Source organism: Nerophis lumbriciformis, linkage group LG15 (assembly GCF_033978685.3).
Source record: "Nerophis lumbriciformis linkage group LG15, RoL_Nlum_v2.1, whole genome shotgun sequence".
NCBI classification, from domain to species: Eukaryota; Metazoa; Chordata; class Actinopteri; order Syngnathiformes; family Syngnathidae; genus Nerophis; species Nerophis lumbriciformis.
Window position 1 is genome coordinate 33,577,864 of NC_084562.2, and position 26,989 is coordinate 33,604,852.

A 26,989-nucleotide genomic window follows, 5' to 3' on the forward strand; every position below is an offset into this window, starting at 1 on the left:
AAGAAATTACTAACCGTCTGAAATTTTACCGCAGTTTATCATTATACCGTTTACCGTTACATCCCTAGTGACAAATGACCTGCTGACGCCCGCGGACTCAGGGTCACCATTTCTTCCCATCCACATGGACCTGACAGTGGCTTTTGACACTTCAAGCATCACCATAATACCGTGAAGACTGACAGACCACGTACTGATATGGTTTAAGTCTTATCTTTTTGATAGAATGGAACATGTCTTGCTTGGAGGGTGTCACCATTGGCCTTCCCCAGGGGTCAGTCCTTGCTCCCATCTTCTTTACCATCTGCATGCTTCACCTCGGCCATGTCATAAGCCTGCAGCTCGTGCAGAACTCTGCTGCTCGTCTGCTAACACAGACCCGCAGACGTGAGCACATCACCCCTATTTTAGCGTCCCTTCACTGGCTCCCTGTGCGTTACCGAATACATTTTAAACTCCTTTTATTTGTTTTTAAATGTCTAAACAACCTCGCGCCAACCTATCTCTCCGACCTCCTTCAGCCTTACTGCCCCACCCGATCCTTAAGATCAGCCGATCAGCTGCTGTTGACGGTCCCTGACACAAGGTTGAAGCTTAGAGGTGACAGAGCTTTCGCCGTTGCTGCTCCCAAGCTCTGGAACGACCTACCCCTGAGTGTTAGACAAGCCTCCTCTCTTCCTGTTTTTAAATCTCTCTTAAAAACATACTTTTATTCCATGGCTTTTAACACTGAGTGATATCCATCCTGCAATGGCGCCCCATAATACACCTGCTGTGATCCTGTTTTTATGTTTTTATTAATTCTATTTTAATTATTTATTTTTTATCGTGTTCTGTTTGTGTTGTGTTGTGTTTGCTCGGTACTCGTTTTATCTTTTAACCTGCTCATTGTACAGCACTTTGGCTACCCCTGTGGTAAATTTTAAATGTGCTTTATAAATAAAGTTGATTTGATAAGCAAACACGGACGGTCCTCCCATTGTTACGCTACGCATTGTTAAACAACTTTACATTAAAACCCCCCCAAACCCCTCCACAGCCCTGTCATCCCTCACCTCCTGCCTTGAAGAAATCAAGGCATGGATGAACAGAAACTCTCTTCAGCTACATAGCAATATCCCAACTTACCTACGACGGACAGTTCATTCCTCTCTCCTCCTCAGCAACAAACCTGGGAGTTCGCCTCGACCCCCACCTGACTTTCAAGGATCACACACAGTAAAACATCTGTGCAAAACCTCCTTTCACGACATCTGCAATATTTCAAGAGTCCATCCTACTTTATCCCTCCCAGCAGCAGAACAATTGGTCAATGCCTTCATTTCCTCAAAGCTGGACTACTGTAACGGGCGCTTCATCAGGATACATGGCAAGACCATCCAGAAGCTGCAGTACATCCAAAATAGCGCTACCAGCGTCCTGAAGAGAGCTTGTAAACGCGAGCGTATCACCCTCATCTTTCAATCATTGCACTGGCTCTCTGTCTCATTCCGGGTTAACTACACAATTTTGCTACTCACTCATAAATACATTCATGGTCACGCACCCACTTAACTTCAAGAGCTCATCACCCTACAGTCCACCACCCTTAGATCCACAAACACCCTACTCCTCCAGGTCCCCATCACCAGGCTCTCCACCATGGGGAACCAAAAGCTCGGCCTCACAACGTATTTGGAACAGCATCCCTATTGAGCTGAAGGACATTCAGAGCCTGGACTCTTTTAAAATAGGCCTGAAAACCTTATTTTTTAGAAAAGCATATGATTGCTAACTATCAATATGATTTTGAACCTTCCCTTTTTGTTTTTATTGAGTATGTTTTGTCTCCTCACTCTGTTTTTAACTTTTTAACCTTGTAGCACTTTGAGACCCTGTGTGATTTAAAAGTGCATTAGAAATACAATTAATAATTGTTATCACATTATTATTATTATTACACTAAAAAATGCTAAGATTTAATTAGATATACTGTGGGCCAATATATGCTAAGCTATCTAGACAAAACATCTAAATTAAGCTTGGTATAGGAAACAAATGTAATACCGTATTTTCCGCACTATAAGGCGCACCTAAAAACCACACATTTTCTCAAAAGCTGACAGTGCGCCTTATAACCCGGTGCGCTTTATTACGATTCATTTTCATAAAGTTTCGATCTCGCAACTTCGGTAAACAGCCGCCATCTTTTTTCCCGGTAGAACAGGAAGCGCTTCTTCTTCTACGCAAGCAACCGCCAAGGAAAGCACCCGCCCCCATAGAACAGGAAGCGCTTCTTCTTCTACTGTAAGCAACCACCCGCCCCCGGAAGAAGAAGAAAAAACGCGCGGATATCACCGTACGTTTCATTTCCTGTTTACATCTGTAAAGACCACAAAATGGCTCCTACTAAGCGATCCGGTTCATAAAAAGACGCAATCTCTCCATCCGCACACGGATTACTACCGTATTTCACAGCAACTGATATTCCTGTGAACCGCACTGTGGAACGGGAGCACGTACGGTGAATATTCGCACCACAGGGAATGAGAAGTCATCCTTCACTGTGGTTCTAGCTTGCCATGCTAACTTCCACCCATGGTGATATTCAAAAGGAAGACCTTGCCAAAAGAGACCTTTCCAGCCGGCGTCATCATAAAAGCTAACTCGAAGGGATGGATGGATGAAGAAAAGATGAGCGAGTGGTTAAGGGAAGTTTACAGCTCCGAAGGCGAACACACCTTCACTAAGACGGGCAGACAGCGCCGGACGACATACGCCAACATTTGCCAGTGGATCGTAAATGCCTGGGCAGATATTTCGGTCACAACTGTGGTCCGAGCTTTCCGGAAGGCAGGATTCACAGAACAACAGCGACACTGACTCCGATGACTTCGACGAGACGGAACCGGCCATTTTGGATACCACGCTTGCGCAACTTTTCAATTCGGACACCGAAGACGAAGAATTCGAAGGATTTACGAATGAAGAATAACTTCAGAAGGTGAGCGCTATGTTTATTTTGTGTGTTGTGACATTAACGTTCGAGCAACATTATGTTGCTATTGCACACCATTTTGAATTTTACTATGTTTGTGATTGCACATTTGCGTACATTTTGGGACAGAGTTGTTAGAACGCTGGTTTTCAATATATTATTAAAGTTTGACTGAACTATCTGACTGTTTTTTTGACATTCCCTTTAGCGCAGCGTAGGCGCGGCTTATAATCCGGGGCGGCTTATTGGTGGACAAAGTTATGAAATATGTAATTCATTGAAGGTGCGGCTAATAATCCGGTGCGCCTTATAGTGCGGAAAATACGGTAGCTAATAAAATACCTGAATGAATAATGAATCATCTGTAGAATATGCCCGGTCACACTTTAGACACTTGGTTTAGCAGGAAAACCATACCACACTGAATGTGTCAGAGTGAACCCAAACGGTTACCTTTTGGTCAAATTAATGCATTTTATTAAGGGTAAACGGGTTATACTTGTATAGCGCTTTTCTACCTTCAAGGTACTCAAAGCGCTTTGACACTATTTCCACATTCACCCACACACACATTTACACACTAATGACGGGAGCTGCCATGCAAGGCCCTAACCACGACCCATCAGGAGCAAGGGTGAAGTGTCTTGTTCAAGGACACAACGGACATGACTAGGAGGGTGGAAGCCGAACCAGAAACCCTCAGGTTGCTGCCACGGCCGCTCTACTAACCGAGCCACGCTGTTCCCCGGCAATATTTTTAAGACCTTCAAAGTTCAGGTCCGTTTAGAAAAGCCTTGAGTTTATCTTTGCTGGTGAGGAAACTCAGGAGTGAGTGCATACTGAGTGAGGTCACACTTGGCCTTTATAAAAAGGCACAGTCTCACTTTTTTATCTGCTAGGAAAACACTCCCACTCTTCAATAAATCAGGTCTTTGTCAAACCACGGCATGGTTGTGACATTTTAAGTTTTTCTTTCCTTCTATACACCAAGTGCACGCACAACTTCTTCAGTGGTGATTTTCCATTCTCATCACAATCCCAAAATATATGTTACAGTATATTTAACATGCATTTTAACCAGTTGGACCTCATACATGCACACCAATGTTCAGCTCAAACAACTCCCCTTCTGAGGAAGTAAGGACACAGGGTCTCCACACAAGCTTGCCATTGAAGCTGTCGTGGCAGACCTGTGGTGCCGGGCCTGGCCCTGCTAGACAGGAACAAACCCCTCCTTTCACTATGCACTGAAAGTGAAACGCTCCATAAAGACTCTTTCCTAATAGCTCTTTTATCGGGCGACACACCCTTTCCAGCCTCACACAAACAGAGACACACCCACCACTAAACCAGTAAGCACACAGGAATAATTGGGAGTTTTGAACCTGGAAGAGTGGTTTCCAGAGGTGGGACCAAGTCATTGTTTTGCAAGTCACAAGTAAGTCTCAAGTCTTTGCCCTCAAGTCCGAGTCAAGTCCCGAGTCAAGACAGGCAAGCCCCGAGTCAAGTCCAAAGTCAAGACTGGAAAGTCTCAAGTCAAGTCCTAAGTCCTGCATTTTGAGTTTCGAGTCCTTTCAAGTCCTTTTAACCACAGACTAATATATTAACACAGATTGTGTATGCTTTTCAAACGCTGTATTTATTTATTAAAACAAGTGCATTTTAAATTGCAGGAAAGAAAATTGTGCTGACATTGCACTTTATAATAGCACTATTAACCAGTCATTTTAAACATTAACTCATTCCTTTACAGAACAAACACATTGAAAAATAAAGTGCAAATGTACTTATTTGTACAAAAGTGTTAACATTGAAAAAACATGACATATACGTGAACATAACAAAAAAGTTGTACTTTTTATATGTCAGGGCCCTATGCTGCATTGCATTTGCAAAAGACCAAATTAGCCAAGAGTCTGTCAGTCATTTGTGCACGATGGGGGCGTAGTATGATGCCACCATGGCTGAAAACTCGCTCCACTGGAGCACTGGAGGCAGGCACTGCCAAGACTCTCATGGCCACTCGTAACAGTGAAGGAAGAGTCTTCATGTTCAATGCCCAGAACAAAAGGGGGGGGAGAGTTTTTTTGGGTTGGTGCACTACTTGTAAGTGTATCTTGTGTTTTTTATGTTGATTTAATTAAACAAAAAAAAAAAAATATATATATATATATATATTTCTTGTGCGGCCCGATACCAATCGATCCACGGACCAGTAGCGGGCCGCGGCCCGGTGGTTGGGGACCACTGAGGTAAACCACCAACAGTATGTCAGAAAGCTAGCTAAAACGGTACACTTATTCATAATATAGTATACATTTTAACTGACCTTTATTTTACTATTTTTGTCTTTTTTTAGGTGGCTAAAATACGCGGTGCTGCTGACCGCCGTCTAACGTTACGTGTGATATATTGACTAACGTAACCCTGCTTAAAAAAAATCACTGAACAAAAAGTATGAATAAGGTAGTGAACTGCAACAGATTCCCGTGTTTGCAATAACGTTATAACGTTAGCAGTGAGTTTACAGCCTCACTGATTTAACTACACAGCAAATACAAGTCACGTTACTTAGCCAATAAACGTTATCTTACATTCAAAACTTACCGTTCTTTGTGCAACTTCAAATGACGGACGAAGTTGGAAGTTGTTGCCTCTCCATCAGTCATTTTCGAACTGCATGTGTTGCATACTGCAAACCGTTTTGTGTTGACCACCTCGTAATTTTTATACCCAAACGAAATTATTTTAAGTATCATTTTTTGTTCACTGGCGTGTGGTTTGGACATGTCTTCTTCGTTGGTTGTCCTGCAATTTGATTGGATGAATGCTGTGTGATGAAAACAAAGTAGATCTAATTTGATTGGCTGTTGTACTGAGACCACACCAGCTGACACACGCAACGCTGATAGACAAGTACACAATGAAAAATACGGAGCGCTCCCGAATAACTTTTTCATCTTTGGGTTTTGGGGAAAGTAGCAAGTCATGTCAAGTCATGTCAATTCAAAAGGCTCAAGTCCAAGTGAAGTCACAAGTCATTGATGTTAAAGTCTAAGTCGAGTTGCAAGTCTTTTTACATTTTGTCAAGTCGAGTCTAAAGTCATCAAATTCATGACTCGAGTCTGACTCGAGTCCAAGTCATGTGACTCGAGTCCACACCTCTGCAAAGTAGCGTATCGGTCTAACTTATATCTGTCAGTAGACTTGATATAGAAGCGCTAAAAACTAGCACATGGCTGACGGTGGTAGAAACGCAGTCAAAGAGAACTTGGAAATGGAGAAGGGCTTCAGCATGTAAATAAGACCGCCCACAAAACGGCGCAATCTGAAGAGACAGTCAGAAAGTGGCTTGAAGATCAAATCAAAATCTATGCTAAATTTTGACCAAAGCATCATCATGGCATTTTATCATGTTATGTAAATCACAGTGAAGTGTTTTAAATGTAGAAAAAAAATCATAATACGACCCCTTTAAACTGAAAAAAAGCACTGCAAGCAGTCTTCGCTTTCCTCTGCGCGCTATAAGGAAGCTGGAGTTGCGCCGAGATCGAAGGTCAATCTCATAGGAAAAGGAAAACAACTGACAACTGTCTCTCCAGGAAGAGATCATCACCCCTTCCCCCCACTGCTGTTAAAAGACATCATCTGTTCTTTTGTACAATTTATATCCACATGACACCTAAAAGTAACATTTATACAATATATTTTCCATAACGTTTATTCTCTCTTCACACTGCTTGAAAGGTAATGTTAAAATGAATGTTAATGTTTGATAACAGCTAGGTAAATACAGCCTTACTAACAGGCAAACCAGGCAGCTCAGGCTGAGCAGTATTTTTGTTCTGGACGGCGACACAAAGACCCCCGAATAAGTGTGCCATTGTTTAGAGAGCATGTTGGCCTATAAACAAACAATGACAGTATACCGTACTTCATTATGCACAGTGAATGGTAGTTTATGTGTCTCACATATCAACCAATGTGGAAAACGATAAACAATAAACTAGTATTTTTCCTTTGTTGATTAATGTGTTGGTTATTTTCATTTTTAATCATCTAAATCCAAGCAACAGTCAATAAATAATGGAAATACACCAATTTATAGTCCCAACTAAGACATATGTGTCCAAATCAGGGGCCCTCGAAAAAGGAGACCAGGTAAAGCATTTCAAACAGCATCCTCGTGTTAAAGGGGAACTGCACTTTTTTGGAAATAATGGCTATCGTTCACAAACATTATGAGAGACAAGAGGACAGATGTATTTTTTTAATGCATTCTAACTTGTAAATAAACGTAGATAAAAGTCTGCTTACAATGGAGTCAATGGGAAGTCCTCTATTCCGCCCATAAAGCCCTTTAAATAACCATCCAAAAACCGCCAACAATACTCCATTTACATTTTGTGACCTGAACATTAACCAACTATGACCCTGAGAGGGACAATCGGTAGAAAATGGATGAATGGGACGGCATGGCGCAGTGGGAGAGTGGCCGTGCGCAACCCGAGGGTCCCTGGTTCAATCCCCACCTAGTACCAACCTCGTCATGTCCGTTGTGTCCTGAGCAAGACACTTCACCCTTGCTCCTGATGGGTGCTGGTTAGCGCCTTGCATGGCAGCTCCCTCCATCAGTGTGTGAATGTGTGTGTGAATGGGTAAATGTGGAAGTAGTGTCAAAGCGCTTTGAGTACCTTGAAGGTAGAAAAGCGCTATACAAGTACAACCCATTTATTTATCATTTAATGGATAGTAATATTGTTATTATAAGCACTAACGCAGAAGAAACTATTCATAGCGGTGCCGTGATTTTCAAGAGCTAACTTGCCTGTGCTGCTATATTGATCATCGGTTGGTGAGCTGCTTCCTCGCTTCGGAGATTGTGAAAGTTTTTTTTAGATCATAAATAATCCCTCTCACCTTGATAGTAGAATGACGAGGACATAATCTGACAAATTGGTTAAACTCTAGCTTCCAATTTAGACCCAGAATTGTGAGAAAGACACAAAAAGACATTTGGTTCCACCCTTTTTTCTTTACTAGAAGTCATTTTTCATCTAAACTGTAATATATCAATATCCCATCAGTCGGCATCTCAGTGACAGCAGACATTGTACACCACGTGATTTTTTTATTATGTTTGTTGGCTCTCATGAAGTCAACAGTGAGTATTAATCCGTGTTGTAGAAGAAAAAAGCAAACGTTGTGATGCATTTGTGAAATTATTGTGCTGCTGTATGCTTTTTAATGAGAACAATACGTAAATATTCCATGTAATTATGAATGTGCCTGTTACTACATTACATGTATACTTACAACATGTATAAGACATTGATGGAGGTGTTTGGATGTTTTTTAAGCGCTTTATAGGCAGAATAGAGTGACTCCCGTAGGCTCCATTGTAAGCAGACATTTGCTCGCATTTATTTACTAGTTAGAATGCATAAAAATATGAAAAACATGTGTTCTTGTCTTACATGAGAATTGTGAATGAATGATGGACACAATTCCAAAAAAAGTGCAGTTCCTCTTTAAGAAACTCCTGCTTGGTATCCAAACATATGGGAAAATAATTAACACATACACGCACGCGCAGGGCCTCACGGTGGCAGAGGGGTTAGTGCATCTGCCTCACAATACGAAGGTCCTGAGTAGTCTTGGGTTCAATCCCGGGCTCGGGATCTTTCTGTGTGGAGTTTGCATGTTCTCCCCGTGACTGCGTGGGTTCCCTCCGGGTATTCCGGCTTCCTCCCACTTCCTAAGACATGCACCTGGGGATAAGTTGATTGGCAACACTAAATGGTCCCTAGTGTGTGGATGTGAGTGTGAATGTTGTCTGTCTATCTGTGTTGGCCCTGCGATGAGGTGGCGACTTGTCCAGGGTGTACCCCGCCTTCCGCCCGATTGTAGCTGAGATAGGCTCCAGCGCCCCCGCGACCCCAAAGGGAATAAGCGGTAGAAAATGGATGGATGGATGGACGCACGCGCATACAGTATGTATACCCGCAACATTGCTAACTCTGATGCGTTCTCTGCTCTACATACTGGTACATTTGGGGCACACACATTTACGTGCACAGCATGTGTGCATTAGGAGGGGATTAGGTTGACGACGCCGACACAAACGTGCAGACATGCATGCGCACAACATGCTCTTCCACAATTTATTTCACAAACGTTCATAATAGAAAGCACTGGAAAGACTCCAAAATAACCCACTAGGTCAAAATAATGGTAGAGGGTCCATTTATTTGTTGCGATTGCTCCTGTGGACATGATACAGGGAGCAGATGAGACCACATTGAGACTGAAATAACATTATTTAACGATTGCATGGACCTACCGACCGGTGTCCCACCTTCCCTTTATTTCGAAAATCCTCGAAAAAATTGTCGCACAGCAGCTAAATGAACACTTAGTGTCTAACAATCTCTGTGAACCTTTTCAATCCTGTTTCAGGGCAAATCACTCTACGGAGACAGCCCTCGCAAAAATGACTAATGATCTACTGCTAACGATGGATTCTGATGCGTCATCTATGTTGCTGCTTCTTGATCTTAGCGCTGCTTTCGATACCGTCCATCATAATATTTTATTAGAGCGTATCAAAACACGTATTGGTATGTCAGACTTAGCTTTGTCGTGGTTTAACTCTTATCTTACTGACAGGATGCAATGCGTCTCCCATAATAATGTGACCTCGGACTATGTTAAGGTAACGTGCGGAGTTCCTCAGGGTTCGGTTCTTGGCCCTGCACTCTTTGGCATTTACATGCTGCCGCTAGGCGACATCATACGCAAATACGGTGTTAGCTTTCATTGTTATGCTGATGACACCCAACTCTACATGCCCCTAAAGCTGACCAACACGCCGGATTGTAGTCAGCTGGAGGCGTGTCTTAATGAAATTAAACAATGGATGTCCGCTAACTTCTTGCAACTCAACGCCAAGAAAACGGAAATGCTGATTATCGGTCCTGCTAAACACCGACATTTATTTAATAATACCACCTTAACATTTGACAACCAAACAATTACACAAGGCGAATCAGTAAAGAATCTGGGTATTATCTTCCACCCAACTCTCTCGTTTGAGTCACACATTAAGAGTGTTACTAAAACGGCCTTCTTTCATCTCCGTAATATCGCTAAAATTCGTTCTATTTTATCCACTAGCGACGCCGAGATCATTATTCATGCGTTCGTTACGTCTCGTCTCGACTACTGTAACGTATTATTTTCGGGGCTCCCTATGTCTAGCATTAAAAAATTACAGTTGGTACAAAATGCGGCTGCTAGACTTTTGACAAGAACAAGAAAGTTTGATCATATTACGCCTATACTGGCTCACCTGCACTGGCTTCCTGTGCACTTAAGATGTGACTTTAAGGTTTTACTACTTACGTATAAAATACTACACGGTCTAGCTCCGTCCTATCTCGTCGATTGCATTGTACCATATGTCCCGGCAAGAAATCTGCGTTCAAAGAACTCCGGCTTATTAGTGATTCCCAGAGCCCAAAAAAAGTCTGCGGGCTATAGAGCGTTTTCTATTCGGGCTCCAGTACTATGGAATGCCCTCCCGGTAACAGTTAGAGATGCTACCTCAGTAGAAGCATTTAAGTCCCATCTTAAAACTCATTTGTATACTCTAGCCTTTAAATAGCCCCCCTGTTAGACCAGTTGATCTGCCGTTTCTTTTCTTTTCTCCTCTGCTCCCCTTTTCCTTGAGGGGGGGGGGCACAGGTCCGGTGGCCATGGATGAAGTGCTGGCTGTCCAGAGTCGGGACCCGGGGTGGACCGCTCGCCTGTGCATCGGCAGGGAACATCTCTGCGCTGCTGACCCGTCTCCGCTCGGGATGGTGTCCTGCTGGCCCCACTATGGACTGGACTCTTACTATTATGTTGGATCCACTATGGACTGGACTCTCACAATATTATGTCAGACCCACTCGACATCCATTGCTTTCGGTCTCCCCTAGAGGGGGGGGGTTACCCACATATGCGGTCCTCTCCAAGGTTTCTCATAGTCATTCACATCGACGTCCCACTGGGGTGAGTTTTTCCTTGCCCGTATGTGGGCTTTGTACCGAGGATGTCGTTGTGGCTTGTGCAGCCCTTTGAGACACTTGTGATTTAGGGCTATATAAATAAAGATTGATTGATTGATTGATTGACCTGTTCTGTACGAAAGTTAAATTACTTCTGTTGTGACCGGGCGCAATATAGAAAATAAAATGGGTGTCTCTTAAGTATAGAAATCTCTGTGGCAGAGCAAACTATATATAATTATTTATTCTATGAATGACAACTGGTTATCGAGTTCATCTTGTATGAATTACCATTATAGTTGTACAGGGTGTCAGAGCGGTTTGTGCACTAACTGACAGAGAAGGTTTGCCCTCAGGTTTTTACAAGCAAGCGTGCTCTGACAGTGCTCACAAAATTAATGAGCGAGAGGTTTTTCAGCCATGACTGTCCCCAGCTGAGGCCATCCGAGTGCAAATACCAGCAGGAAACAAATGCGAAAAGTTTTAAGAACAGAAACTCAAGTGATCGCCTGAGGGTCCGAATCAGGTAGACCCGCTGATCATAAAGAGAAGGGGGTTAGTAGGGAGGCTTGTGGGTGGGGAAGAACTGAGCTGAGACAGCAGTTTCGTCACTGCTCAACACAATGAGATTTCCTGGGCTGTCATCCAAGCAAGAAGAGTAACTTTCAGCCTTCTCAGGTGGCTTAACCAGCCAAGAGGGCTGAAGTGGGGGTGTTTTGCTGCCTTGACAGATGCAGCAAAACTCCAATAAGTACTGTACTCCTTTTTTAATTACTGTATTTGGTTCTTCAATGCCTGTTTTGAGCTTAATTAAAGCAACGTTTGTCTAAAACTATAGAAAGAAAATAAAAGAAAAAACAGTACGTGAGGACATTGACTGGTTATGAACCACTCACACAAAGACAGTGTTTCTACCTATATCAAATCAAATCAAATCAACTTTATTTATAAAGCACATTTAAAATTTACCACAGGGGTAGCCAAAGTGCTGTACAATGAGCAGGTTAAAAGATAAAACGAGTACCGAGCAAACACAACACAACACAAACAGAACACGATAAAAAATAAATAATTAAAATAGAATTAATAAAAACATAAAAACATAAAAACAGGATCACAGCAGGTGTATTATGGGGCGCCATTGCAGGATGGATATCACTCAGTGTTAAAAGCCATGGAATAAAAGTATGTTTTTAAGAGAGATTTAAAAACAGGAAGAGAGGAGGCTTGTCTAACACTCAGGGGTAGGTCGTTCCAGAGCTTGGGAGCAGCAACGGCGAAAGCTCTGTCACCTCTAAGCTTCAGCCTTGTGTCAGGGACCGTCAACAGCAGCTGATCGGCTGATCTTAAGGATCGGGTGGGGCAGTAAGGCTGAAGGAGGTCGGAGAGATAGGTTGGCGCGAGGTTGTTTAGACATTTAAAAACAAATAAAAGGAGTTTAAAATGTATTCGGTAACGCACAGGGAGCCAGTGAAGGGACGCTAAAATAGGGGTGATGTGCTCACGTCTGCGGGTCTGTGTTAGCAGACGAGCAGCAGAGTAAATATATATAGTATATTATATAGTATAGAGTAAATATTTATAGTATATTATGAAACAAACTTACATGACAGTACGTCGTTTCTGTACATAGTTTACAATTTCTCAGTTGCTCTCTGCATCACTTGCGCAGGAGCAATCACATCAATGAAATAAAACACTTATTTTGACCTTTTATAATATTTTGGACTCTTTCAATTGCTTTCTATTATGTGAGTTTGGACACAGTTTACGCTCGTGACACATCCAGGCTTCTGAGATTAAACTCAAAACAAATCTACAAATTTAAACGTGTGTACCTGGAGAGCAGCAAAGCGTCAAGGTATATTCATTGGTCAAAGTGCATTGCAATTATAACAAATGTGTGCCTCAGATGTAACAGTAAAGGAGCGATCACACTACAGGCTACGCTTTGTGTTTGTTCCCCCCAGGATCCCAAAGCTGTAAACCTACTCGGGAATTCTGCAGGTCATATCACCAAAACCAAATCTGAACACATCATTAAAGTGTCATTGTTTGACTCACACACAACATAAAGGCTGGTCTGATGTTACGTAACGTGTATTTCAACAGAAATTCACAAGAGGATTTGCACAGTTTGAAAACAGGAAATTACATGTTAATTGGTAGGAGCTTGAGGGAGAATCGGAGCAGGCATTGCATTGGAGGGTCATTGTGAGAAGATGGTGGTTCCGTAAAAAAAAAAAAGAATATGATGTGGAAAGCAATGCTGCACAGGAAGTGATTGCGCCATAACAACTGTCACAATGTGTTGTTTAGGAGAATGTTGAGTAAGACTTTGGATTGAGCTGAAATCTCAAGTTTTACTGTGAGGACTGATGCCAAGCTACAAGAGAAGCTTAATTTAATGCAGCATTTCTCTCTGCATGTTGGATTAGTGTTTATGGCCTGTTTATTGGCATCAAACCTTTATAAAGTTGAGTTTGTACAGTTTTGAAGGATGACAGCAAATCCACAATTATTCCTCCATCTTGCTTTAATACCAGACACAACTAAGTGAATTAGAGTGTGTGTGTGTGTGTGTGTGCAAAACTGCAAACATATGTACTGTACATGGGTTTGATCTTAAACTTAAAGGAGCTGTTTGGCAACCTTTACGCGGCTGCCTCGAGGGCACTAACTTTCAAAAGTATTGTCAGTGGACCTCTTCGGGCTTTCAGCAGGTAATGAAGTAAACTGTGTCGTATGTAACACACATATACAAGCTTTGTGTTGTCAGCTTATTATAGTGATGGCAACATGACTGCAAATTGTTGCTTCTTTGGGACTGCTTAAATGAATGTACACACGTTCTGGGCGTATACGTGTGTGACAGCTATTAACGACTGACTCCTTGGGCCGATGAGCAATTTGTATTTAATATAATTGGTAATTGAGAAAAATATCAACTTAAAAAAAAAAAAATTTCTGTTAAATGACTAATGGTAACATAAGGTAGCCGGTGTTATTGTTATATGTTCTGGTTTGAGAAATGAGTTTGAGCAAGTTGCAAACAGCCCCATTAACTAAAAAGAAGTTGGACATACATTTTACTTAACAGTCCAAGCAAGGATGCCACATGAAGTTGTGATGTATTGTTTTTTGGGTTTTTTTGCCTTAAACAAAAGCAGATCGTCACCATTATCCATCATTAAATCAAATCTGGTGACTATTGTCGTTTGGTTCACACATTCAGCAATTATAATTAGCTTAAGGCAAAAAAAATGCAAATTAATTATAGTATTTTTTTAACACCAAAGTACCAGACTCGGTACCCATCCCTAATAACAATAGATAATGCTCTTCTTCTCTCTGCTCCTCAATGGGATGTATATATATATATATGTATGTGTGTGTGTGTGTGTGTGTGTGTGTGTGTGTGTGTGTGTACATATCATAATAATTAAATGGATATCCATCCATCCATCCATCCATCCATCCATCTTCTTCCGCTTATCCGAGGTCGGGTCGCGGGGGCAGCAGCCTAAGCAGGTAAGCCCAGACTTCCCTCTCCCCAGCCACTTCGTCCAGCTCCTCCCGGGGGATCCCGAGGCGTTCCCAGGCCAGCCGGGAGACATAGTCTTCCCAACGTGTCCTGGGTCTTCCTCTTGGCCTCCTACCGGTCGGACGTGCCCTAAACACCTCCCTAGGGAGGCGATCGGGTGGCATCCTGACCAGATGCCCGAACCACCTCATCTGGCTCCTCTCGATGAGGAGGAGCAGCGGCTTTACTTTGAGCTCCCCCCGGATGACAGAGCTTCTCACCCTATCTCTAAGGGAGAGCCCCGCCACCCGGCGGAGGAAACTCATTTCGGCCGCTTGTACCCGTGATCTTGTCCTTTCGGTCATAACCCAAAGCTCATGACCATAGGTGAGGATGGGAACGTAGATCGACCGGTAAATTGAGAGCTTTGCCTTCCGGCTCAGCTCCTTCTTCACCACAACGGATTGATACAGCGTCCGCATTACTGAAGATACCGCACCGATCCGCCTGTCGATCTCACGATCCACTCTTCCCTCACTCGTGAACAAGACTCCGACGTACTTGAACTCCTCCACTTGGGGCAAGATCTCCTCCCCAACCCGGAGATGGCACTCCACCCTTTTCCGGGCGAGAACCATGGACTCGGACTTGGAGGTGCTGATTCTCATCCCAGTCGCTTCACACTCAGCTGCGAACCGATCCAGTGAGAGCTGAAGATCCTGGCTAGATGAAGCCATCAGGACCACATCATCTGCAAAAAGCAGAGACCTAATCCTGCAGCAAATGGATATACAGGTAAAAGCCAGTAAATTAGAATATTTTGAAAAACTTGATTTATTTCAGTAATTGCATTCAAAAGGTGTAACTTGTACATTATATTTATTCATTGCACACAGACTGATGCATTCAAATGTTTATTTCATTTAATTTTGATGATTTGAAGTGGCAACAAATGAAAATCCAAAATTCCGTGTGTCACAAAATTAGAATATTGTGTAAGGCTAATACAAAAAAGGGATTTTTAGAAATGTTGGCCAACTGAAAAGTATGAAAATGAAAAATATGAGCATGTACAATACTCAATACTTGGTTGGAGCTCCTTTTGCCTCAATTACTGCGTTAATGCGGCGTGGCATGGAGTCGATGAGTTTCTGGCACTGCTCAGGTGTTATGAGAGCCCAGGTTGCTCTGATAGTGGCCTTCAACTCTTCTGCGTTTTTGGGTCTGGCATTCTGCATCTTCCTTTTCACAATACCCCACAGATTTTCTATGGGGCTAAGGTCAGGGGAGTTGGCGGGCCAATTTAGAACAGAAATACCATGGTCCGTAAACCAGGCACGGGTAGATTTTGCGCTGTGTGCAGGCGCCAAGTCCTGTTGGAACTTGAAATCTCCATCTCCATAGAGCAGGTCAGCAGCAGGAAGCATGAAGTGCTCTAAAACTTGCTGGTAGACGGCTGCGTTGACCCTGGATCTCAGGAAACAGAGTGGACCGACACCAGCAGATGACATGGCACCCCAAACCATCACCCAACCATGCAAATTTTGCATTTCCTTTGGAAATCGAGGTCCCAGAGTCTGGAGGAAGACAGGAGAGGCACAGGATCCACGTTGCCTGAAGTCTAGTGTAAAGTTTCCACCATCAGTGATGGTTTGGGGGGGGGGTTTGGAGGTAGTGGGGGTGTATATTGTAGCGTCCCGGAAGAGTTAGTGATGCAAAGGGTTCTGGGTATTTGTTCTGTTGTGTTTATGTTGTGTTACTGTGCGGATGTTCTCCCAAAATGTGTTTGTCATTCTTGTTTGGTGTGGATTCACAGTGTGGCGTATATTTCTAACAATGTTAAAGTTGCTTATAAGGCCACTCTCAGTGTAAACTGTATCGCTGTTGATGAAGTATGCTTTGCATTTACGTGTGTGTGCGTACAGGAGCTGCTCATATCTTGTGACTGGGCGGGCACGTTGTTAGATGGGATGAAAAGCGGACGTGACGTCAGCTCGTAGAGGACGTTAAAAGCAGTGCCTGTAAGGCACGCCCCCAAGACTGTGGAATACGAGATATAATGACTGATGAACACCTTTGTTCGATAATGAGGGATGCCTCAGCTCAAAGCCTGAACCCCGACATTAATGAACTAGCATCCAAGAAAAGATGGCATGTATCTGGCTTGGGCACATCAGATTAGATCAGTGTGTTGCAAACTGAGCAGTTTAAAGTCCTGAATGGTTGGTTTATTCATTATTTTATTTTCAAATTTATTAGCCTGTGGAAAAAGTTAATGTTGATATTTACCTCAGAAGGCTGCAAATGGGAAAGAGGCATTCAATTTTTATTTAAATTGTATTTGATATGCCATTGACATTTTTTAATTATTGTTATTATTATTTGAAACTCGATTTTGCATGTCACTATAAAGTTATATAAGCCTTGCTTGTTCAATATTTAATGCAAAACTTGTTTGGGTCCCTATTAAAAGGTTAATTTGTTCAACCCTGGCCCGCGGCTTTGTTCAGTTTTAAATTTTGGCCCACTCTGTATTTGAGTTTGACACCCCTGCCGTAGAGTGACCCACAAGGTGCCAACATGAAAGCATTTTAATCCCGGAACACGCCCCCATGCCTCACCGTTCTTGAGGCACCCTCCCACTCGTTCCCTCAAAACCTGAAATGCTCCCATGCGTGTAAATCAACAAACGCCACAACAAGTTGCACGACAAAGCTGCGCTGGTGTGCGCATTTAAACAAAGTATTGACTTGCCGAGACAGGTTAAGCATTAAAAACACTTACCTTCTTTCCTTAACCGCCATTGTTTGTCCGCGATGTGAAGCTAATAATCCAAATAGAGTTATGGTTGCTCACAGAGCAGGCTGCTCTCCACCGGCGCAAAGCCCCGACGAACAGCTACAAAAGCGAGGGTGCCCAAAGTACAGCAAGTACAGAATACCGTAAGATCAACCATGCACCATGGAACCTCATATCCATCCACCTCTCAAAGACACGCATAAATAATGGATGTAATAACGTTTTATTTGGCAAAGACATGTCCTATAAATACAGGTAAAAGCCAGTAAATTAGAATATTTTGAAAAACTTGATTTATTTCAGTAATTGCATTCAAAAGGTGTAACTTGTACATTATATTTATTCATTGCACACAGACTGATGCATTCAAATGTTTATTTCATTTAATTTTGATGATTTGAAGTGGCAACAAATGAAAATCCAAAATTCCGTGTGTCACAAAATTAGAATATTACTTAAGGCTAATACAAAAAAGGGATTTTTAGAAATGTTGGCCAACTGAAAAGTATGAAAATGAAAAATATGAGCATGTACAATACTCAATACTTGGTTGGAGCTCCTTTTGCCTCAATTACTGCGTTAATGCGGCGTGGCATGGAGTCGATGAGTTTCTGGCACTGCTCAGGTGTTATGAGAGCCCAGGTTGCTCTGATAGTGGCCTTCAACTCTTCTGCGTTTTTGGGTCTGGCATTCTGCATCTTCCTTTTCACAATACCCCACAGATTTTCTATGGGGCTAAGGTCAGGGGAGTTGGCGGGCCAATTTAGAACAGAAATACCATGGTCCGTAAACCAGGCACGGGTAGATTTTGCGCTGTGTGCAGGCGCCAAGTCCTGTTGGAACTTGAAATCTCCATCTCCATAGAGCAGGTCAGCAGCAGGAAGCATGAAGTGCTCTAAAACTTGCTGCTAGACGGCTGCGTTGACCCTGGATCTCAGGAAACAGAGTGGACCGACACCAGCAGATGACAGTATTGTACATGCTCATATTTTTCATTTTCATACTTTTCAGTTGGCCAACATTTCTAAAAATCCCTTTTTTGTATTAGCCTTAAGTAATATTCTAATTTTGTGACACACGGAATTTTGGATTTTTATTTGTTGCCACTTCAAATCATCAAAATTAAATGAAATAAACATTTGAATGCATCAGTCTGTGTGCAATGAATAAATATAATGTACAAGTTACACCTTTTGAATGCAATTACTGAAATAAATCAAGTTTTTCAAAATATTCTAATTTACTGGCTTTTACCTGTACTCTGAGCAGTACACTGTGTTCCTTGTAGTCTGTGCCTTTTGTGCATAATCATATTGTTTCACTTGTTTGCACTTCATGATCGCACTCTGCAATGGCATATTTATTTTTTGTTAGGTTTTCGTCTTTTCTAAAAAAAATTTTATAACTGATGATTTTTTATTTTTTTTATTTTGAAATGAAAGTTCACATACTGTTGGTTTAAAATAGAAAGTTAAATAAAAATATGTTTTACATAGCAGTAAATAATCGTGATCAATATACGTCATTTCAATATTGATAAAAAAAATTGTTATTATTATTTTGGCCTTAATCGTGCAGCCCTAACTCCTACCTTGTTTACTTCCGTGACGAACTCTTTAAAGCTTGGAAATCAATCAGAAATATCAAGCAGGGGACTTCCAGGATGGACGTGTGTTGAGTTGGCTCCTGCAGCAAACTTTTCATATTCACTTTTAAACTTTGTCATTTGAGTAATTTGAAGTACAGGGAGGTAATATCTTTTTGCACTTTGTGTAAGACTTTGGAACGACTCTTGTCATGTCCAAGGCGAAGACAAAATTGGCCAAAAAAGGATCCGCCGCCACATGCTAGCATAACAAAGATGGAGATTAGCTAGCGGAGCTGCGTGCTGCTCTTGCGGAAGACTTTAAAACTTCGCTTGACTCTTTGGCTTTAACCCTGGACACGCTTCATACTACTGTTTCAGACCACGGTCAGCGTATTAGCTGTCTCGAAACCACAGCCACCGGTGTGGAACAACGTATTCATCAGCTTGAGGACGCCTGCTGCGCTGCACATAGGAAATGCGAGCTCCTTCAAGCAAAAGTGAACAACCTGGAGGGACGAAGTAGAAGGCAAAACATTCACATCATCGGATTGCCTGAAACGGTCGAGGGTATTCAACTGTCTGTGTTTTTTGCCAATTTACTGGTCGATGTTTTTGGCAGGGAAACGCTGGCTTCTCCGCCCGAGATTGATAGGGCACAACGTAGCCTCGCTCCCAAGCCGGCCGCGGGTGAGCGCCCTCGGCCTGTCATACTTTGTTTCTATCGCTATCAAGTTAAGGATTTTCTGCTTTTTCTGCTCTTACTCTTATGGTCCAATAGTTATTTCTGATCATGCAACGGTTGTTGCCGACATCTCCCTCCCAGGCAGGCCAATGTGACGCCCTCCCTGGTGCTTCAGTCCCCTTTTGCTCTGTGAGTCAGATTTTATTATCTATTGATACCAGTATCGACTTGTTCATCTCAACCAACATGAGTGAAGAGGTGTCCGCATCAAAAATTTGGGAGGCATGCTAGGCTTATCTTCATGGGCAGGTAATTTCCTATTCTGCCTACAAAAGAAAGACTGCCAATAAAAAGAGAGGGCATCTATCAAAAAGTATCACAGAGTTGCAGGATAGATGTGCAATATCACCTGATGCTGGTCTACTTAAAGAAGTACTCACTAAAAAAGCATAATTTGATATCATGGCATCTGAGGAGGCAGCAGCAGCATTACTAAGAACAGGCTCAAATTTTTACGAATCAGGTTCGAATTGCGTTCACACAAAATTCGGCAAACTCTCTTCATCCATGCATATCTCACAGATAGACACTGGTACTATGATATCGGTGGATCCAGTAACTATGAATAATCAATTTAAGACTTATTCGAAGCCCTATACTCCTCTGAGAGCATGTGCGACGAGTCACAGTACCAAACGTTCTTTAAGTCGCTAGATATCCCAACTATTAACCCTAGAATGTCTGACGGGCTGGACGGACCTCTGACCCCTGAAGAACTAGAGTCTGCCTTGAGGTCAATACAGAATGGAAAATGTCCAGGCCCTGATGGATTTCCTGCTGAATTTTATGAGACCTTTGTTGACAAACTGTCTCCACTTTTATTGAACATGTACAATGAATTCCTCCAGACAGGTATCCTTCCTCCCTCACTGCGCCAGGCTACCATATCACTTTTACTAAAAAAGGATAAAGATCCTCTGCTATGCTCTAACTATCGCCCTATCTCTTTACTTTGTACCGATGTAAAACTCTTGGCTAAGATTCTTGCAGACCAAACTGGGTTTATCAGGGAAAGACAGTCCTTTCACAATGTCAGGCGCCTTTAAATATGTTATATTTAGGGATGTCCGATAATGGCTTTTTTGCCGATATCCGATATTCCGATATTGTCCAACTCTTAATTACCGATACCGATATCAACCGATACCGATATACTGTATACAATCGTGGAATTAACACATTATTATGCCTAATTTGGACAACCAGGTATGATGAAGATAAGGTCCTTTTTTTAAAAAATAAATACATAAAATAAGATAAATAAATTAAAAACATTTTCTTGAATAAAAAAGAAAGTAAAACAATATAAAAACAGTTACATAGAAACAAGTAGTTAATGAAAATGAGTAAAATTAACTGTTAAAGGTTAGTACTATTAGTGGACCAGCAGCACGCACAATCATGTGTGCTTACGAATTGTATCCCTTGCAGACTGTATTGATCTATATTGATATATAATGTAGCAACCAGAATATTAATAACAGAAAGAAACAAACTTTTTGTGTGAATGAGTGTAAATGGGGGAGGGAGGTTCTTTGGGTTGGTGCACTAATTGTAAGTGTATCTTGTGTTTTTTATGTTGATTTAATTAAAAAAAAACAAAAAAAAACAAAAAACGATGCCGATAATTAAAAAAAACCATACCGATAATTTTTGATATTACATTTTAAAGCATGTATTGGCCGATAATATCGGCAGGCCGATATTATCCGACATCTCTAGTTATATTCCACTTTGACATCTGGCAACCCACAAGTTATCATCTCAATGGTGAGATGTTTGATTGAGTGGAATGGAATTATCAATTTTTTCCATTAGAAACATTTGGCTTTGGTCATAAATTTGTATCATGGGTCAAGCTTCTGTATACATCCCCTCTTGCTAGAGTCTGAACAAGCAATGACTGTTCAGAATAGTTCCCTCTTTCTCGTGGAACTTGCCAGGGCTGCCAACTGTCTCCCCTATTATTCGCTATCGCCATTGAACCCTTGGCAGTGGCCATTAGATCCAGCCAAATGACTGGTATTTTAAGGGAAGGACAGGTGCATAAGCTGTCACTGTATGCAGATGACCTCTTATTGTTCATGTCTGACCCTGGTAGATCTATTCCTCCCCTGATGACATTACTGAACAAGTTTGGGAAGTTGGCTGGTTATAAAAATTCCAAAAAAGTGAAGTTATGCCTGTCAATGCTGCAGCTACAACATATGCCCTTTCGGACCTTCCCTTCAAAGTCTCTATGGCTAAATTGGTGTACTTAGGCATCTGCGTTACCAGAAAGTGCTCAGATTTAGTAGGACACAACTCTTTACCACTATTAAGCAAGATGAATGAGGATTTTTTGCGTTGGTCTTTTCTTCGCTAGTCTCTCACTGGAAGAATCAAAGTGAATCTTCTCCCTAAATTTACTTACCTATATTTATCCCAAAACACATTTTCCGTGATCTTGATTGCTCGATCTTAAAGTTTATTTGGAACAGAAATACTCCCAGAAATCCGAAGAACACTTTGCGTCTCCCAGGGACTTAAGTGTATTGTCCCTGTCAAACTTTTTATTTTACTATTGGGCTATTAACATACGTAGCATGCTACACTGGTGCTGTATTAGCAACCAAACACCACCATGGCTGCAGATTGAGGAGGCCCCGTGCAACTTTTTTACATTAAAGTCTCTTATATGCCTTTCTCAGACGTTGTGATCGTTACCTTATTCTGATAATGCAATTGTTAAAAAGTATCTTAAAATGTGGGGGGCAATTCAAAAGACTTTAAAAGATGTGGGGGGCAATTCAAAAGACTTTAAAAGATGTCTCCAATTAACTTAGACCCTTTATTTACGCCCTTTGTTAGTGATATGGCCTTTGTGGCCTCAGAGACTGCCGGGATTCGATCCATTAGTGATCTTTACATTAATGAAAAATTTGCGTCCTTCGATCAATTCGCCCACAAATTTGGCCTTCATAGAAACCATTTGTAAGTATAATTGCTTCCATTATTTACATTGATATTCAATTTATGTGCATATAAGTTACAGACATTGAGTTTATAAAACGATGACGGAACAACAACAAGATCATGTTTTAGATACTAAAGTAATTAACTGTGTGTACTGGGTATACTTTCAGGTTCAAAATATTCTACCTTATTTGAAATATTTCCCTTATTTTTACATGCAAAATAATGACAGGTATGCTAGTTCCAACGTCCATAAAAAGTAAATGCACGTGTGTCATTGCCAGTTACGCAAATGATTACGCAACTCACTTCCACAGGTGGATTGCAGATGTCAGTTAATGTTGTGCGCAGTCACTACACCATCTCCAAATGCTTTCTTCATCCTTTTTTAGCCTTTTGTCTTGGTTGGCTGTGTGATGTGCAATTATCTGCCAAAACGTGGTGGCAGTAATAAATGTTGAGTTTTCTCAATTTCCTCTCGGGGATTAAAAAGGTATTTCTGATTCCGATTCTGTCATCTGTTTGTATTCCTACATATTCCTACATCGTCAGGACGCTCTCAAAGTACACACGAATGTGGACGTCTGTCAAAGTGGCGATGATAGTGATCACGTTTTCTTTAAAAAACAACAACAAAGGACCAGACTGAGAGGAAAAAACACAGGCAGACGTTCACACACCCACGCAGCTTTACAGGACAAATAATTTCAGTATTTTAAAACACCTATACCTTCATGAACGGTATTCAATGTTTTCATCATATCATCATATATGTTGTTGATATAATTGTAAAAAAAAAAACGCCAGCAGCCACAAGCTCACCCTTAACAAGTTGCCCAAATATGTGCTCACACACCCTTCTGTGCACCTGAAGCAGGCATTCCCTTCATACCATTCAGCGTCCAAACACGAGCCGGCTGACAGCAGGCAGGTGCCACACGCACAAAAGAAGCTTGTACAAATTCCTCCACCATGACCTAATTTTTTTCAGGGTTTCTTCCATTTCCTTTGGGACCAAACAAAGGGGCTGTTTGCAACCTTTACACTGATACCTAAAAGGTGCTAACTAGGGTTGTTAAAAAAAAACAAAAAACGATTCGAACCAATATCCAGTTTGACAAGTGAGCAATTCAGCTGTGTTGGTAGCAGACATCTCAATGGATAAGAATATTCTGTGAATCATTAGATTAATTGAGCGTAGAAACATAGACCGGGTATTGCACAAAACTAGAAATCAGTTGACGTTTTTTGTCTTTAAAGTACCAGTAGAGTGGAAAAACAAGTTAACTTTATATGCTTAATTGTGTTTAATTGGATCCATTAAACCATATCAAATCGTATTTACAATCCGCACAGTATGTGAAAACACAGTTTAAACATCACAAAATGCCACAAATTTAGTCAGCCATTCTGAAGACCCTACTACAGCGATCTCCGGAGATTGACGTCACTGGAGTAACGCTTCTGCACTCTGACCATAGTATCAGATCATACTGGAAATGTGCAAAAAATAGACTAAGGTGTGCTGTCTATCATTCACAATCCCTATATAAGTCATGAACACATATGTTTTCCTTTTTTTATGCATTCTAAGTCGTAAATAAATAAATACATAAAAAGTCTGCTCACAATGTAGTCAACCCACCAACAATAGTCTTTACACATATCATGACCTGAATGTTAATCAAATATTAGCAATGTTGTTATTATAAGCGCTAACGCAGACAAACAATTTTTTAGCGACGCAATGATACAAACAGCTAAGTAGCCCTCTGCTGCTTTTACTGTGAGACGGCAGCAATGTCCTGCTGTTCCCGAATCATCACGTTTTGGCTCGACAAAGTTATTCTAGATTATAAATCATGCCTCTCGTCTGGATAATAGAAGGATTTAGCCATGAGTCTAGAAGTTGTTTATCTGTGACATTCAATAATATACCCGGCGATAGAGACAAACACACACAACCGAATACGGTGTCTGCAGGGAGACTTTTCCTTGTTGACCTTATGTGTAGATTATGATTACCGTATTTTTCGGGGTATAAGTCGCTCCGGCCGAAAATGCATAATAAAGAAGGAAAAAAACATATATAAGTTGCACAGGAGTATAAATCGCATTTTTTGGGGAAATTTATTTGATAAAACCCAACACCAAGAATAGACATTTGAAAGGCAATTTAAAATAAATAAAGAATAGTGAACAACAGGCTGAATAAGTGTACATTATATGAGGCATAAATAACCAACTGAGAACGTGCCTGGTATGTTAACGTAATTCAAATAACTATAACATATAGAACATGCTATACGTTTACCAAACAATCTGTCACTCCTAATCGCTAAATCCCGTGAAATCTTATACGTCGAGTCTCTTACGTGAATGAGCTAAATAATATTATTTTATATTTTACGGTAATGTGTTAATAATTTCACACATAAGTCGCTCCTGAGTATAAGTCGCACCCCCGGCCAAACTATGAAAAAAACTGCGACTTATAGTCCGAAAAATACGGTAATTGTTCATCTAAACGGGAAGATATGGTCATCCTATCAGTCGTCATCAAAGTAAGAGCAAACATTGTACAGTAAGCTATCGTTTTAATATGTTTGTAGTTTGTATTTCTTGTTTAGCACTTTGCAATATTGCTACATGATACTTAGTGTTTCACTAAAGCTGAAACTGTTTAGCAGAGCTTCTAAAACTTGTAGACCCTTATATTCGTGATCGTTATATTCAGGATCAACAATATAAAGTTCTGGATCATAATTTGTCCCAAAGTAATTGTTAGCTCTCACAATGTCTGCGTGATTTGTATTGTTGTTGGTAGAGAAGAGATCTGTGGTTCCTACCGCTATGTCACACGATCATGTGACTGGCTTTCTCATTATCTCTCAAAATAGTTTGGGAATCTCCGTGAGATTGATACTATTTTGATCATATCTATTTATTCGCAAACTTAATAAGTCTTCCAGTGTCATAAATCAGATATATATTGTTCATATGATTATATATTAGCTCAGTGTATGCATAATCATTAAGTCATGGAGGCTATTGGGGGCTATGTGTGGGCTCAAGCAAGCTGTTGGCCCTTAGAATTGTCATCACCTTTCCCCCTATACGACGGCCCTGTCAATACTATTGATACTTAGTATAGCATCAGTATATAAACGATATTAAAGTGATTAGATCAATATTTTTCTTCTTCTTACTATTACAAAATTATTGTTTGGTTGTTTTTGTCCTTGTTTACAAACTCTGTGAAGTGAATTATATTTATATAGCGCTTTTCTCGAGAGACTCAAAGCACTTTAAATAGTGAAACCAATTATCTACATCTTTAAGCTACATTTAAAACAGTGTGGCATGGCACTGGCAGCAGGTGGGTAAAGTGCCTTCCCCAGGGACACAACGGCAGTGACGAGGATAACTGATGCGGGAATTGAACCTGAAACCCTCAAGTTGCTGGCACGGCCGCTCATCCAACCGAGCCACGTCTTCCCCAACTCAAGGAGTAAGTCTCTGGATAACGGAAGGTTTTAAGGGCACACCACAATTATTATTATAGAAGCCAATAGTAGTTTTTGCTTTTGTTTAGTTTTTTGGTTTAGTAGTTTTATACTAGCCCCTTTTATTTTGTTTCAAATATCAACTGTAGCATTCAATACTACAAATATAATACATCAACTGATTTATTCTACGTTTATTAAGATACGTTTTGTAAAAAATTATTATTGAGTGTAGATGAGTTACTTGCTATAAAACATTTTCATTTGTATCCCGGGCTCAGGATCTTTCTGTGTGGAGTTTGCATGTTCTCCCCGTGACTGCGTGTGTTCCCTCCGGGTACTCTATTGTCAAAGTATCATATCAGGACTCGAAATCGGATCAGATCTAAGGCTAAAATAACGGATCAGAATCGGAGGCCAAAAATGTTGTTCGGAATATTCCTCATTTGAATGTACAGTAGGGCCCTATTAAAACCTTTTTTTTTTCAAAATTCCCTTTTATTCTTACCCTTGGTTTGGTTAAACAACCACAAAAAAGCTTGCAAAATCCTGCTCGGACTACTGATGACTGGCCTGTCCTGTGATTGACTGACGACCAGCCAATGGTGTACTCAAAGTAAACTGGAATAGATTACAGCTCCAATCCACAGAGAACAAGATACCGTATTTTACAGACTATAGAGCGCACGGGTATATAAGCCGCACCCAGGAAATGTTTGGAAGAAAAAAACTATTTTTACGCACCGGACTGTAAGCCGCAGATATATATGTTGTGAAATGATTTTTTTACACAGAAATATTTTTTTAATATTAATTTATAAAACGTAATTGTTTCCAAACGGTGCCTG

The 26,989-nt window shown here is 41.2% G+C and overlaps 1 protein-coding gene across 1 annotated transcript in view; it reads right to left on the reverse strand.

Moving 5' to 3' along the window:
- Positions 1-26,989, reverse strand: part of iqgap1 (IQ motif containing GTPase activating protein 1) — a 178,076-nt gene that overhangs the window by 109,704 nt on the left and 41,383 nt on the right. The gene's annotated exons all lie outside the window — the stretch shown is intronic.